The sequence below is a fragment of the Ostrinia furnacalis genome, unplaced genomic scaffold, assembly GCF_004193835.3.
Source record: "Ostrinia furnacalis isolate ACB-3 unplaced genomic scaffold, ASM419383v2 OfSCF5758, whole genome shotgun sequence".
NCBI classification, from domain to species: domain Eukaryota; kingdom Metazoa; phylum Arthropoda; class Insecta; order Lepidoptera; family Crambidae; genus Ostrinia; species Ostrinia furnacalis.
In genome coordinates this window covers 167,128-183,628 of record NW_021135997.1, presented here as the reverse complement: position 1 = coordinate 183,628, position 16,501 = coordinate 167,128, and positions in this window count along the sequence as shown.

Here is a 16,501-nt window from a genome sequence, read left to right as displayed (position 1 = left end):
ACTATCAAGGTAAAAAATAGAAGATACTAATTATAAAATTCAGCAGAATTTCGCTGACGAAGAATATTTTTTTGAGGTATTTCTTGAAGCGCACCCATTTTGAGGCGCACCAAATGTACTGCTCAAGAAACTATTTCTTGAAGCGTACTATCGGCCACAATGTTCAATATCCGTTTTTGCTCTCGCTCTCATCAAACGGTGATTCTTTGCGATAGAACGAGACGACATGACCGGCAATGGGTTGGGTAGTTAACACTGTTGCCGATAGTACGTATGATAAGTTGCCCAGGTACTTTATTTATCTTATGGCTCGTTCTCACGGAAATCCAGTTTTGCTGGATCTGTAATGCAGGGTCCCGTAAAACTGACTGCCGTGTGAACATAGATATGAAATTCAAACGGATCTTTTTTTTGCGGGACACTGCAAACGGGATGTTCTTGTGAATATGAATATTAAAACAGGTATACTATTAAACGAGAATCCTGCAAAAACGTATTCCCACGGAGATCCGTGGGAACAAGACCATAGTAAACAGAGTAAACATAGTAGGTAAACATTTGAGGAATAGTTTAGGTGCGCCTGGAAATGCGTGCGCTTCGAGAAATAGTTTAAGTGCGCCTCAAAATGGGTGCGCTTCTAGAAATAGTTTAAGTGCGCCTCAAAATAGGTGCGCTTCGAGGAATAGTTTAGGTGCGCCTCAAAATGGGTGCGCTTCGAGAAATAGTTTAAGTGCGCCTCAAAATGCGTGCGCTTCGAGGAAAAGTTTAAGTGCGCCTCAAAATGCGTGCGCTTAGAGAAATCCTCATTTTTATAGGCAAAAGTACGATCATTCTTTTGGGAAGATCACCAGTGGAGACTACGATTGTATATACCAGGGTTCGGCTGTCATAGAGCTATTGATCGATACGTCATCCAGTCCTTAAACGTCAATGTGGACAGCCAATGCAATATTATTAAGGTAAGTTTATATAAAAATTACGAGAAATTATTCTACTTTCATAAAACACAATATTTGTCTGATAAAGTCACAATTCAATGAGGGCTATCGTTTTTATACTTAATAGTTGGCACCCCTGGCGATTGACAGGACCTTACTCTACAGTGGCGTCATCTTGATGAGTGCAAATGCGATAGTCCTCCTACCACTTTAGCGCTCACCAGTTGGTGCCACTGTCTTCGCGACTAGCTAGTGACAGGACCTTACTCTACAGTGGCGCTAACTGGTGCGCGCTAAAACGCTAGCCCTCATTACAATTATCAAGAACTAAAAATAAAATACCAGACTAATGTTTAACCACAGAATAATAATAAGTACTACGTACAGAAGTTTTACTTCGCGAAGGTATTTAAAAAAATGTATGCTTAATGTCATTAACAATATAGTGTAATTTAGCTTGTCTCAAGAGTCAAGCACCATTTTGTTGACAAACGTCAGTGATCGGTACTGCGCCGAAGCTATAGGGCTGACTTCGGTAAAATGATGTGACGTGAGGTGCAACTGCAGAAAATGGCGGAGGAAATACATGATTTAGCATGAATTATCATGAATAATATTAATTAACTACTTATTTACCTCTCAGTGTCTTGAGGCAACTTAAAAAAGTACATTCTGTGTTTTTATTATTATTTAGGCAGTTAAATACTGCACAGTACCTATTTAGTACACCATTTTCTTCATTTTTTTTCCATCATACACAAGAATACGCGTGCATGAGTCATTTGAGGCCTTGTCGAATAGTAATCCTGTAGGGTGCCATCGTGCGTGTTTTGTTTTCGATTTAAACTCGCGGTGATGAACAAGCCTTGTTTAACGCGTAGCTCAGTCAGTGTCTGAGGTAAGTATGAGAGCGGCATAGGAAGGGGTGACATTGACATATTAAGGACGTGACAGAGTATACAAATCTGAAAGAGATTTAAAGTCTCGCTGACGTTACAAAAACACCCTCCCGTGCCGCTGCCATACCTCAGGCACAGACTGAGATAAGTGTTCGAGCTATACATAGATACATAAAATACGTACACCATGATTTTTCTCTTGTATGAACATTTTACAGGGTTCATATACTTTTGACCGATTCGACTACAACGCTCTGTACCAAGTTTGGGAGTCCGAGACGGAATACGGCCGGTGGACGTGGACGTATGAAATCACTTCTAGAGGAAGAACGCTGTTCTGCGTCGCCGTGGAATCTGTATCTGTTCCAAGAAGAAAAGCAAAAGGGACCATCGCCACTTAAAAGTCAACCAGGACAACCCGGATAGGGAACCTTTCGCCGCGAGGCGAGGCGTTTACGTTACGGTTCGGATGTGTGCGTTGCAGATCGGATTTTCATACAAAGAAGCCTCGTGTTGATACGGTTACGATCCGTTTCCGGGTTGATAATAAGTGTGCTTCATCCTTTAGAGATCGCCTCTATGATCATCGTCCTAACTATTAGAGCTGAGCTAGCGAACCTTGAAAAACTTTGATTGTTTGTTTGGCTACGAAACAATTCTAAATTCTTGATGAAAATAGGCGTTCACGGGGCAGCTATAGTTATTAGGTTATTACACAGAAGTGACATTAAATAATGCCCGGTTTACACATGTCTCCGTTTTACTGTTCCGTTTTATCGTGTACGTTTTTTTTCGTCGATGGCGTATGTAGTTGTATGAGCGACTTCACACATGACGCAGTATTCTGTATACAGTAATACATACATCGACGAAAAAAACCGTACACGATAAAACGGAACAGTAAAACGGAGACATGTGTGAACCGGCCGTAACGCCTAATTATCTTCATAATAATTCAGCTTCAAACAAAGAGGTTTTTTACTTTTCTTAACTCATTTCTTCGAAATAAAAATGATTCCAACATTTTACCAGAATTTTACTTATAGGTATTACGTGGCAATACGTCTCAATATTTCAGTTTTCACTGATTGACAGCTGATGACGTAAATCACGCAACTTCGATGACGTCACTTAGGAGCAATTCGTCACAAATTCGCAACACGACGACGGAGTGTCATCCCTGGGGATTACGATACGGTTAGGGTTGCTATTCACAAACGATGCTTGCTTATGTGAAGCAGCCAATCGACCGCACAGTCAAGTATTGAATAGAGCTCTGTGATTGGTGCGTGTGTAGACCCTGTGCGTCCACGTGCACTGTGAGACCTCATAGTAATGTTTGTGAATACGGGCGTAAGTATAATCTACTTGCTATTAGACATGGTTAGCTTTTTTTAATAGTAAACTAAGCATCCCAATTAGACTTTGTGTTTGCTAGACTTATTATAACGGTCACATATGAGTCTACTATATCGCAAAGGGTTCTGTATTATTGAACAAAATAATTATACAATGTGTTATTTTTATACTTGATCAACCAAAAAGGATTTATTCTACTGTCCAAATGCAACAACTTCTCTCTAGGGACTGAAGTTTAAAAATAGAAAAAAAAACCTTTCCATACAAATTATCGTCCGTAATCAGTCATTTATAATAGTGGGGATGTAATTTTTTTTTTGTTTTTTTTTATTGGTCCTGTAAGAAAAGTACTGTAACTGTAGTAAGTACTTATTTGAGTAGGTAATAGAATAAACTACTGAATACTGCGCGACCCAACTCGGTAATAAAAACACTCAGTATGTAGGTATGCAACCCTATTTCAACAAATAAATGGGTAAATAGAAAAAATGCGTTTTATTTATGATTAACTTAAAAACACGAACAGGAAGCTTCAGGGAAGATTATTAATTAACCTTAATTAAGGGAAATTGTTAATTAATTTTTTGATGAGAAATTTTTGCGGTCTTAATATTATTAAAGGATTTTTTATTATGTTGATGGTTATTCTGCTAATTGGTATAGAATACTTCAAATATTTGTCAAGAGGATACACCTACCTAAATTACAAAATAAAATAAATGCTTAATATTTGAAAAATAGTTTAATATCAACAGACTGAAAGTTCTTCACAGAAAGGCAGGAGGTATAACAACATAAATTAAATATTTCTAAATAATATAAATGTGCGTGACTCAAGAATTACTGGACAGATTAAAAAAATATTTTACCATTAGAATCACCATGGTTGTTTTTTTAAAAGCACACCTTCGTTCGTTTCAGCCAAATGACGTTCAATGCTGGACAAAGACACAAGGATTTCCATAAGGACCGGTCCTGCGCTGTCCGCATCCAGGTTCTTCCCGTCACCTTCACGAGATCATCGGTCCACCTAGTGCGAGGCCTGCCCACGCTACGATTTCTGGCAAAGCACACCTATTACTTTGAGTAGTCAGTGTTTACCTTTATGTCTGTGTTTACCTACTGTCTACCTCGAAATAAAACGAATACCTACTTTTAAGCAAATACAAAAATAGCTCAAAATATGATTTGTTCCATGTGCCCTCCCCGAGGATTAAACCTGCCACCACAACTCGCTCTCGATTAAGCCGCTGAGTTATGCGAGCAATGAAGGTGGAACGGCCCCAAGCTGAAATGTATTTCTGTAAGCAACTGTTTCCACGAAACATCAATCGTTTGTTGGCAAATAATCACTGCTAGTGATGTTATGGTGATAAAATACCTGTTACCAGAATACAGTGATATTTATAAAGATTTAATTATTAAGATTACATTGATATTTACGAGTATACAATTTTATTATTATAAATGAGACTCTCTAGCTTTAGTACCTATAACTGGTCATAATACTTTTAACAAAATTAAACATGATATCGAAACTTAATAGGTGTCATTACTAAAATAAACAATTACTATCGTAATGATAGCAATAAAAAAATCCCAACATATTTTTTCTCTAATATCAAAACCTAACATTACAGCTAATGATTTGATTTTAATCAGAAAAGGTAGTCAAAGGTTAAAAAAAGACAATGCCGGAAATTGGCGTCTTTTTTTTTCGCGCGGCCATCGACCAAACCATGTTTTTTGGATACAAAATAGTGTAATAAACCAAACTTACTATGACATGTATACCTCTAAACTCAGTCTGAACTGAGTTACGAGAGCGCTAGAAGTTTGATGATTTACATACTAGATTTGCTTTTTGCGCGCAAGTTTTGTAAGAAATTGCAACAAAATATTGACATTGTATGTGTAAACAAACAATACCATCCATTAAAGGCTCCAGACATCAGTGTGGAGCAGAATCAGCGCAATAAAAAAATAGCGCAATAGTTAAGTATTTTGTTGTAATTTCTTACAAAACTTGCGCGCAAAAAGCAAATCTAGTATGTAAATCATCAAACTTCTAGCGCTCGTAACTCAGTTCAGTCAGACTGAGTTTAGAGGTATACATGTCATAGTAAGTTTGGTTTATTTCACTATTTTGTAATCAAAAAACAAAGTTTGGTCGATGGCCGCGCGAAAAAAAAAAGACGCCACCTTCCATACAAAATCTGGCATTGCCATTTCTCAGAATTAATGACAATTACTTATTTTAAGCCCACAAACCAATTTTTATCAACTTATCCAATAAAAAATATCAACTTTCAACAAACTTATAATAAACCGGCCACGGCGAGCGACGCTGGCCGCAAAAATATCAAGTGACCAATTTATATCTGAGCAAATATCGGGTGACAGACAGCATCGTTCCCCTCCCTATTTCGCCAGACCAGAGCAATATTGATATTGTTTTTGTGTAGTCGCTAATTACGTTATTTTCGGGAACGCTGATTGCTTGATTCCCTTCATTAATTTTACCCCGAAATTGGGGAAATTACTCAGTCTTATGGAATATTATAGCAATCAAGAACAGTGGAGGCGGCAACTAAATTTTCACTGAGCTGTTAAGTATACGAGCTAATAAATCCGTTATTTCGTCGTAATAATTCTATAAAATGTATTATGTATACCTCAGTACTAGCTTTATAAATTACTATAGTACGTGGCTCCGTTTGCGGGGGTTTCGTCTGTCCGGAATTTAAATTTGAACTACTTTAAAGTTCACTTTTTCATAGGTTTCAGTTTTCTTACGGAACCCTAAATTATTTACTCTTCTTAACATCAGCGGTCTCGTCAAAATCTATACTTATAATAAATCTGTAGAGAGGTCAATTCTGTACATGAAATATATTTTCAAAATAACTATCAGGGGGTGATTAGTGATCGATACTGATACCAAAAATGCAATCAGTAAAATTTTTGTCTGTCTGTCTGTCTGTCTGTCTCTCTGTATGTTCCTTATAGAAACAAAAACTACTCGACGGATTTTAACGAAACTTGGTACAATTATTCTTCATACTCCTGTGCAGCTTATAGTATACTTAGGAATTCCCACGGGAACAGGAATTAGCGGGAAAATCCTTTTGTATGAAAAATCTAAACCGCTTAAGTTAGACGCTTGAAATTTGGCATGCAGGTACCTTAGTAAACTTAAAGCTTAGTTACAACAGGATATTGCAAAATTCCCACGGGAACGGGAGTTAGCGGGAAAAAACATTTGTATGAAAAAATCTAAACCGCGTAAGATAGATGAAGGGGGTAAAACGGGATCCACGCGTACGAAGTCGCGGGCGGCCGCTAGTTGATAATAAATTGATCAATAATTCACACTTACCTATATTAGGTACTTAGTTAGGTAGACATGCAGACACGTTGAAGTTCTCAAAAACCTTTCCCAAGGAGGGGACTTGAACGATTTTTTTTATTTAAAAGGTATATTACAATAATAAAAAAACCATAGGTCTCCCTGGTTCAAAAAGCCCAGGCAAGCAAACCCGAGTTGAAAAAGGCTACTTAAAATATCGCTTATAGTCTTTAAAAATTCAATTAGCTAAATTCTTTCTTGTTTCTTATGGGCAATATTGTCAAATATATAACCCAGTAAAATAACTTTAGTGTTACACTTTTCTTAACGGTCATTTTATCTCTCCATTGGACTCAAGATGTCTTTTAAAACCTACTTTATGTACCTAGGCCGAGCCAGCTGGTAAATAAATAATCTAGCCAATTTTCCAGCCTGCCTTCTGGTTGGGATTGTTGTTTATAGGGATGTTAGATGTCGATGGTTAGATTTGTCGATAAACGTCCTCTTCCATCACTGTTTAATATTTGTCACCAGCTACATATACAATTGTTAAAAAAGAGAGGTGTGCGCAGTGCATACTGTGCAGTGCCTGCCAGAAAAACGGAAATTACGATAAATCACTCACAAGTAACTACACTCACTAGAAACACTATTTAGCGTTGAACGAGTTGATTCTTCAACTCTAAGATTGGAATGAAATGAAGTTCAAACTGATACTTAGGTCAAAGAATAACTTACGCCCGTATTCACAAACAATGCTTGCTTAAGTGAAGCAGCAAATCGAACGCACAGCGTTGAATAGAGCTCTGTGACTGATTCGTGTGTCACCCTGTGCGTCCACGCGTACTGTGAGACCTAATAGTAATGTTTGTCAATACAGGTGTTAGGCTCAAGCCTATTAAACGATCTTAGGACAGTCGAAAATGTGTAGGTATGTATCTTAAGGCGTCGCGATTGAAAAAAATACTTAGATATTACTAAAAGTATCGATAAACTTAGTAACAACACTAGTTGGCAAGCTGAAACCATTAATATTTACTAAGATGGCACTGCATGCCATGCACCGTGTTTGAATTATTACGCTTGCAACATTCATTTTTATTAGGACAATCAAATAATAATGGTGAGTAAGTTTCTTGCGGTTCTTCTCAGCACTGGCCCATATTGTCTAGCTATGGTAGGTAGGGTTAATTGCAAAAGTTTTCTTAGAGCTTAAATTAAACTAAAGTTTAAGTTTTTTGAAGCCTACTTACAACTTAACTTATTACTTCACAAAATAGGATTCCTATTTTGTGTCTAGTTATTGAGAATAAATGAACTCTATGCTTCTTTAAAACAAGTTTTATGAATTTTTGTGTCGTGAAATTAATCAATCGATTTAAGTATTCAATAAATTATGAATAAAAGCTTGTTAAAATGCTGGTCCTGTGGCTGAAATGATGATGATGATGAAAGGCCAAAAAAGACCGAGAATTTAAACTACTTTAAAAACAACCGCCTCTGTGGTCTAGTGGTAAGACCACCTGCTTCAGACCCGTCCATTCCCAGTGGGGGCAGATTTTTCTGTTCGCTTTGGTTGGTGGTAGGGCTTGTTCTAAGTCCGCCTGGTTAGCTACCACCATCTTACCTAAGTCTGTCGCCATAACAACAATGTTAACAGCATTGTTGTGTTCCGGCAGTTAAAGGTAAGATAGCCGGTTCCTCCGTGGTTGAGGATTCCGGGTGAAGCTCGCTTCCATCTTCGGCCTGATCATCACTTACCATCAGGTGAGATACAGGCCAAGAGCTTCCTCGTTGTGGATAAAAAAAAAGATTTATAAAAATGCCTGAATTTTGTTTATCTGTGAAAGTGTGTAACTTACTTACCTTTTCGAAATACATTCAATTAAACCACAAGGCATTATAATAATATATTTAATAATTAATTACCTACTACTTGTAACTTTGTGTTTTATAAGTAGGTACGACTTTATATCTACGTCTATCTAGGTACTATTGTGATTTTATACCTCATTCTAAAGTAAGGTAAGTGTTTACTTAATGTGCCTAAATCCCGAAGTTCTATTTAATTAACATTAATTACAAAGGATCGCTGTTTCAAAAGATAAATTGAACTTTCAATAGGTAGCGAAGTTTACTAAAATGCTTAAACTGAAATTTATAGTCCATTAAATCTTTCTTGAACTTTATCTGGCATTAAATATGGTCTAAAAATGGTAGAGGAGACCAAGGAGAGTTGTAACAAACCTCTACCTAGGTCATAGCACACTTATCAACTCCGAAAGGGATCAACACCGTACCTAGAGGCGTTTACGTTACGGTGCGGAATGCGGAAAGTGCGTTGCAGTACGGAGTTTCATACTTACAAAGAATACTGACCGCCTTAAGTTACGGCTACGATCCGTTTATGACTTGATAAGTGTGTTTCATCCTTATAAGACAGTTAGGCCCAAACTGACGGTGAAACGTAACTGCAAAGAAACTGCAACTTTCTGATGATTCTGATGAATGAAACTGAAACTGAAAGTTTCAAACTGGTCGCGTCATGTGTGGTCTCTCAACGGACGCTATGGCAGAAACTTAGATGCAACTCAAAAGTAACTAGCAGTTGCAGTTTCGTTGCGGTTGCGTCTCATCGTCTGTTCCGGGCCTTAGCGATCTGACGATTTCATGCAAACTATGGAGTGTCGAAGTAGCAACGAATTCGCGGTGTTGCTAGGTTCCGGGAAATAGTCTTTGTAAGCTCACCTCTGTTACAACTCTCCTTGTTCTCCCCTACATCTATACTAATATTAGAAGCTGAAGAGTTTGTTTGTTTGCTTGAACGCACTAATCTCAGCAACTACTGGTCCGATTAAAAAAAAATCTTTTTGTATTAGATAGCCCATTAATCGAGGAAGACTAAGGCTACATAACATCGCCCTACAGCCAATAGGGGAGGCGCAGTAAAGAAAAATGTTGCAAAAACGAGAAATTATTTAAACTATTTTCACACGTACGAAGTCGCGGACACAGCTAGTCTAAAATAAATCGCTGAGTAAACTCAAAAAAGTTTCAAAGAGATTGTATGGAAATTCCAGCTAACTTAGTGAGAAATAGAGCGAAGCCTTAGCATGGGCACGATTAAGACTCATGGAAATGAAACGCAAAATTGTCTAAATAGTTCTTTGTAAGGCACTTAATATTTTGAAGTTACAACAGTATTTGATGGTCTTACTCGTAAATTAAAATTTGTATTTTGCAGGATTCGATCACGCGACCGTTGTTGGTTCTATAGGCCGTTAAGTAACCACCAGGTACATGTTCTTATGAAAAAAACAGTATCACAGCAATATTGTAAGGGAGCAAAATGACAAACAAAACATATTAAATTCTCAAAAGTTACTTGAAAACAATGAAAAAATTCTTTTCACAATAAAACACACGTGTTAATTGTCACGGCAAAAACCATATGGCCAATATTCAATGAATTTAGTTGTGAATAGCTGAGTGTTGCAATTACAGGCATTCAATAAATACTTTACGAAATATGAGGGTGGTACAATTTACCCGGCGGTACAATATACTGAACTCTCCCCTAATATTAAATTAAAAAAAATATTGTCACTTTCTAATCCCAACTAATATTATAAATGCGAAAGTAACTCTGTCTGTCTGTCTGTCTGTCTGTCTGTCTGTCTGTCTGTCTGTTACGCTTTCCCGCTTAAACCTCGCAACCGATTTTGATGAAATTTGGCATAGAGATAGTTTGAGTCCCGGGAAAGAGCATAGGATAGTTTTTATCCCGGTTTTTGAAACAGGGACGCGCGCGATAAAGTTTTTCTGTGACAGACAAAATTCCACGCGGGCGAAGCCGCGGGCGGAAAGCTAGTGACTACATATTTGCGCCTTTTGGTGTCGAGACCTTCGGACCTTGGGGACCGAATGCTAAATTACTGTTTCGGACCATTTCCCCTAAATTAATTAAAATTTCGGAAAATCTAAATGCTGGCTCTTTCCTTGCACAAAGGCTTAGTATTGCCATTCAGCGAGGAAATGCAGCCAGCATTCTCGCCTCTTTGCCTCACGGACACACTTTTATTTTTGAGTAAAATAAGTTTATATTTTTATTTTGTTTAGAGTTAAGTTTACCTTAGTTTTAAAAAAAAATTCTGTTTATTGTAAATAAAGTTGCGATTACTTATTCAATAAACAGATTAATAGCCGGGAATCACTGGAGTCCGGAGTGTAAGGTAAAAAAAAAAAAAAAATTAAAATACCTAATTTACCTACTGAAGATTACTCCTAATTTTATTGATCAAAGGTATACCTACATTTAATACTCCTTGCGCTGCTTCTTATCAGCACTGGCCTATTTATTGTCCTGAAGCAGTGGTAGCGTTAATACTGGGACGTGTAAAAGTGTTTTTTAAAATAAAAGCCTACTTGCATAAATAAATGAGTTTTATGAGATTTTTACTAAAATTCCTATTTCACGTAACTATCTCGTTATGGTGGTTAGTACATTACGTACACTACAATAGAACTAACCAAAGTTACTCCAACGTTATCCAATAAATCCATCTAGCTCTGAATCCGATCGAACGTAATCCTCCGCTGATAGAACCGGCTGAAACGTTCCTGAAACGGCCCTGAAACGCAGGCTAATTCCCAGGCAAGCCAGCGCAAAATATTGCCCCACATCGGAACGTAATCTGATTTGGATCGTTTGATTTGTTACGTTTTAATCGCAGATTTTGGGTGACCATGCTTTTGAATATCTGAGAGAAAGTTTTATATCAGCTGATGTTTTTATAGCACAAGGCTTAAGAACATAAACAGTATTGTTTGTTACATTAAATAGTGTAGTACTAAAGTTGATTCATTGGAAAAGTTAAGAGAAGTTTTTTTACCACCTTTTGTGAACCATGTTGCTGATAAATTATCCTAATGTAGGCCTTTTCATACTACCGATCGGCTTATAATTTCTAAAGTAGGTAGCAAGCTGCATAAGTAGAAAAACGGAATATTCCCACCTCTCGTTCCCACCACTGCAACTCCTGTGTAGCCAGGATCTACAGCTTGACCGCCAATAAAAACCCAACCAGTGAAGGTCAAGTTTGTCCCGGGAGAAAGTTAAACTGTCATTGGACCTGCAACGTTTATCAGAAGAACATAGAAGGATTTCGAAGTTAAGGTTCGACTTCCCTGCGTTGCAAAGCGGATGACAGGCGACCTATCTTTTGAGCTAAGTATTAGCTACCTGCCTATAATAATTTACTCTAATAATAACTCTCAATAACACAACTTTTCACCTTGATATATTTTATTTAAGTTTGTGGAATACCGAACTTCACATAAGCGACGCCACGGACTAAAATTAGTATCAATCTGGTCAGGTGGGGATTCTTGGGTGGCTTAAACATGGAGTGCAGGTGCGGTTTTGTTCCCCAGTCGATGAAGCACCTGCCCTGAGTGCCCAAGCAACTGCACTCAGGAGGATTTGATGAGTGCTACTGACAACGCCACTCTTGTGGCGGTGTTTTGGGCTGACACTGTGTAGGTTTGTTGTCGACACGAAAAGAAGAAGAAGAGTCCAACAATACAATAAATACAAATACAAATAAATACAAATATTTTATTATGAAACACATCGCACACCTAGATCTAAACTGAGACAACTCAAAAATTGCCAATTTTGACTTATGCTTGTATTCAAATACTCGGTTATCATACGCATCTTTCCAACATAACAGGTTTAATAAAGCCTTGATCCATTTGCCGCTAGATGGCGATAACTTACTTTTGTTGAATCAACGCTTGTCAACCCCTTCCACCTAAACAAGCGTTTTGTCAGTTGACCTTCGCTAGTATCAGAGAGTGCACGTATTAAAATAAACGAAAACGCGGATATTTAGATTTGTTACAGTTAAGCAGAAAATATGTAATGAGTTAATTTGAGTAGTAACAGTATTGATTAATTGTTCTGCAATAGTCAACCAGATCATTTTGACTTGTTCCAGTTTTGTTTGATAAAGTAACTTATATTTTGTTACTATTTTGAGTTGAGTTTGTTTTGATGAATCAACTAGTGAATTTCTAGTTGGCGTAGTTTTGTTGGAACAAATTTCAATTCAATGTTTTTCTATACAGAACGCGTAGATTTGCATGTTTCACCTAAAATCAGGTACAGTATGATAATCCCTATTTCTAAATAAAGTTAGTTTTATTCAAACTGTTCAACTGTTGTGTTTGAGAAGAGTGTTTTGAGTTAACTTACTATTGTTGGATAAGTAAAAATTACAGTGGATATTTTTATTATTTTCCGAAAAAAATATGCTAGGTCGTTTTCTTTTAAATATTTTGAGAGAACAGTGTAAAGATAGTTAAAATGGCAATGTACAGACGACGGCACTTCAAGTTAAACACTGTAGTAACTAATGTAGTTGTATTACAAGTGTATAGTCTGATATGCTGTTGTCTGCACAAGAGATAAAATCTTCTTTATAATGTAGAAATAAAAAATAATGTCGAAAAAAGGTCTATAACAAGTAAATAAATAATAAATAAACATATCAATCAGCTGATGCTAAGAAAAAGTGGCTGAAGAAACTCAAACACCTATCATGTTCACCGTGTCATGAAATCTTCATTTATATCTCTTATGCTGATCCAAATCGTGTTAAAAAAGAACTGTTTTCTCAAACAATTCCTAAATTGATGATTAAGGATATCGAAACATTCAATGAAAACACTTTAATAGTGCAGGAAGAGGACTCAGCCACATCTTAAAATTTTGAAATACAGAGGACCAAAGAACGTGGAAGAGATGACATTTGAAAAGTTTTATGACACTAAAATCTTGCAAAAAATGTGGGCAACTAATTTGGTTGTAGACGAAAATCGGAATCAAGTTAAATGGCACGATATAAACATTTTTAGAGTGGAAAAGGAGGACTCAAATCTCAAAATGTCCAAACAAAACTGATTCAAGTGTAAATGTACTTTATTATTTATACAAAGTCATTCCCCTAAAATGTAACAACTAAAAAAACTGCGATTAAAGGTAAAAAGGATAGATTTTTTGACCCAGTTTATACACAGGGTCATTTCACAGCCTATCAATAATCCAAATTAAAACTGAGTTTCATAACTTCCCTAAGAAAAAATGTAGTAATACGTTTTTTTCGCCTCCTGAAAAATGCCCTTTTTTGAGTTGTCTCAGTTTAGATCTAGGTGTGCGACATGTTACATTGTCATTACAAATTAGCCTTATCCATTTAAGTTTTTAAAAACTTGTCCTAGGATAAAGCTGCTCTTCACAATGTTTAAAATTTCTAACATGAGTAGGTAACTAATAATTAAAACAATGAAGAGTTTGTACCAGTGCTTTTATTAAGGTTTCTCCGAAAGCGCTTTGAATTAATTGTCAAATAGTACAAAGTAATTATACAATTGAATTTGAATGGGAACGAGATCCGAACTAAGTAATTAATTATAGCTTAATTAATAGGTACGATCATTCGTTAGTGCGTTAAAGCTATTAGTAATTAACCTTTATTATCTAACTAGTAACTGTTAACGAGTAGATTAGTAAAGACGTGATCTATTAAAGGTTTTATATTATTTTCTTATTAGTCTTGGTGTTTTTAAATCTTTACCAATCTTGCTCTTGCATTGAGTTTAAGGCTGAGTCGCATCGCCTTAACTTTAACCGTAACTATAACTTTAACCGGTTTTTTGTATGGAGTTTGACAGATTTTTATAGTAAGATGGTGCAGGATAAAGCTTTTGCTCATTGCTTCGCCCGATTTCGGTCTGTCTCAGGACAAAGGAAGATATAGGTTACCTACGTCATTCAGGAATAATGTACCTAGTGTTTCAAAGATGAAATAATTTTCTAAATCCATTTAGTAGTTTCTATAAACCAGTGGTTCTTAACCGGTGGTCCGCGGACCACTGGTGGTCCCTGGAGGCATTCCAAGTGGTCCGCGAAGACATCGTAATAAACAAGTGACGTGACGTGATGAGTCGAGTCAACACAACGCTAACGGCGCACAGTGGGCGAGAAGTCGACCTCCCCTTTCATTGGATTTTGAAAAAAAAAAAATGTGGTCCCTGACAAGACAGAAATTTGGTAAAATGATCCCTCGTGGCTTGAAGGTTAAGAACCACTGCTATAAACAAACTCGCAAACTTTAAGTACCACTTAACATTTTTAACTGAAATACGAAAAATATGAATTAATATCCATCATTAATTTGCCTTTATTTTAACTACACAAAATATTGAAATAAAAAAAATACACAGGGTCTCTTCATATTTAGATTGTGTGGTTACCCTACTGAAGCCATGCTGCTATGACCCAGTCATTTATCATTTCAATCAATCGTACGCGTGCGGCGCCCCGCCATTCTTTCGGGGGCTTTGCCATCAAAATAATGCAATAGCCCTGAAATAATTATGAATTCCGACCAATCTGTATTTATTCACAATCTGCTACTTTTAATTGATTAGAACAGAAAATACATCTTTTGTTTATTGAATTACAGTAGGAATTAGAATTTGAGAAAACGAATTGTGCCAAATACATAGGTCCCAAAAAATGAAAAAAAAAATGAAAAAATGGTCGTGGCAGTGTATGCCTCGAAGCTGATTTTCAGCAGGTGATCGTTGGGCATTGTGGCTGCAATACAATGCTTAATTAGTACTTATAGCATTATAATGATAATGATAAAATAACATACACCAAGTAAGTAATCGTTTTTTCGTCATTATTATAATTTCAGTCACAGGACGTCCTCTGCTGAACATAGGCCTCCCCCAATGATTTCCACATGGCCAGGTTGGAATAGGCCTGTATCCAGCGCCTTCCGGCTACCTTTGGAGGTCATCGGATTGGTCTTTTGTTCACCTTGTAGGTGGACATCCTACGCTTTTTTCGTACATAATTTAACACTTAGGTATTAATTACAATATAAGGATGCCTAATTTGTTATTTACATATATAATAAATAGGTCTCGGTTCCGCACAGCATTGAAACAAAAAGTGTTCCCATTTAACCCATTCACAGCAAGTGAAAAGAGAATAGCTGGAACTAATGTAGGTGTTCGATTTAATCGAACTCCTGGTGCGGTGGCTTTCACCGAAATGGAGCGGTTTTTGTGTACGCGGGACACACAGGGACACAGCCTGGTGAGCACTTGTGAATTCTCATAAGTGCTCATCAGCCTAAGTATGTTTTACCAGCTTAAGTAAAAGTGCTTTTTAGAGTACCTACTATTTGCAAAAATAAACTGGTTTTATGAGTTTTTTCACAATATAATTTGAGGACTATTTATAGAATAAATAAAAATATTAAGTATCATCATCATCATCATTTCAGGATAGGACGTTCACTGCTGAACATAGGTCTCCCCTAATGATTTCCAGATTGGCCGGTTGGTAGCGGCCTGAATCTAACGCCTTTTGTGACCTTTAGTAGGTACCTACAAGTCGATTTTCAAGCATACGAGTATAGGGACATTTTAACCCGGTTTTTGGAACTCCCGATGAAGTTTTATAATATTTTTGACGTTCGGTTTTGATCTTTTTTGGGTCACGCAGACAAAACTACTACCTAAGGAATATACTTACTTTAAACAAAATTCAATTAAAATATAATAACAACTATCTGTTTTTAAAAGCTTTACTGAGCAAACTATGGTCCAATTCATTTTCATATCTAAGCGGTTGTCTGAACTTTCCGCCCACATACCACACAACTTTCCATTCAATATAAATCTCTGAGTTAGTCGGTTTCCTAACAATATGCGGTCACAATACATTTGCGAAGGACGTGAATTGCTGAATTTGTTTTTTTAGATTTTTAATTTGAAATATCTTACCTATCTACATCTACGTCGTTAACAAATAGATACTATAGTACTTCAAACCAAACCTTTTTTATTTACAAAATGTCCGAAGGCATTAAGTT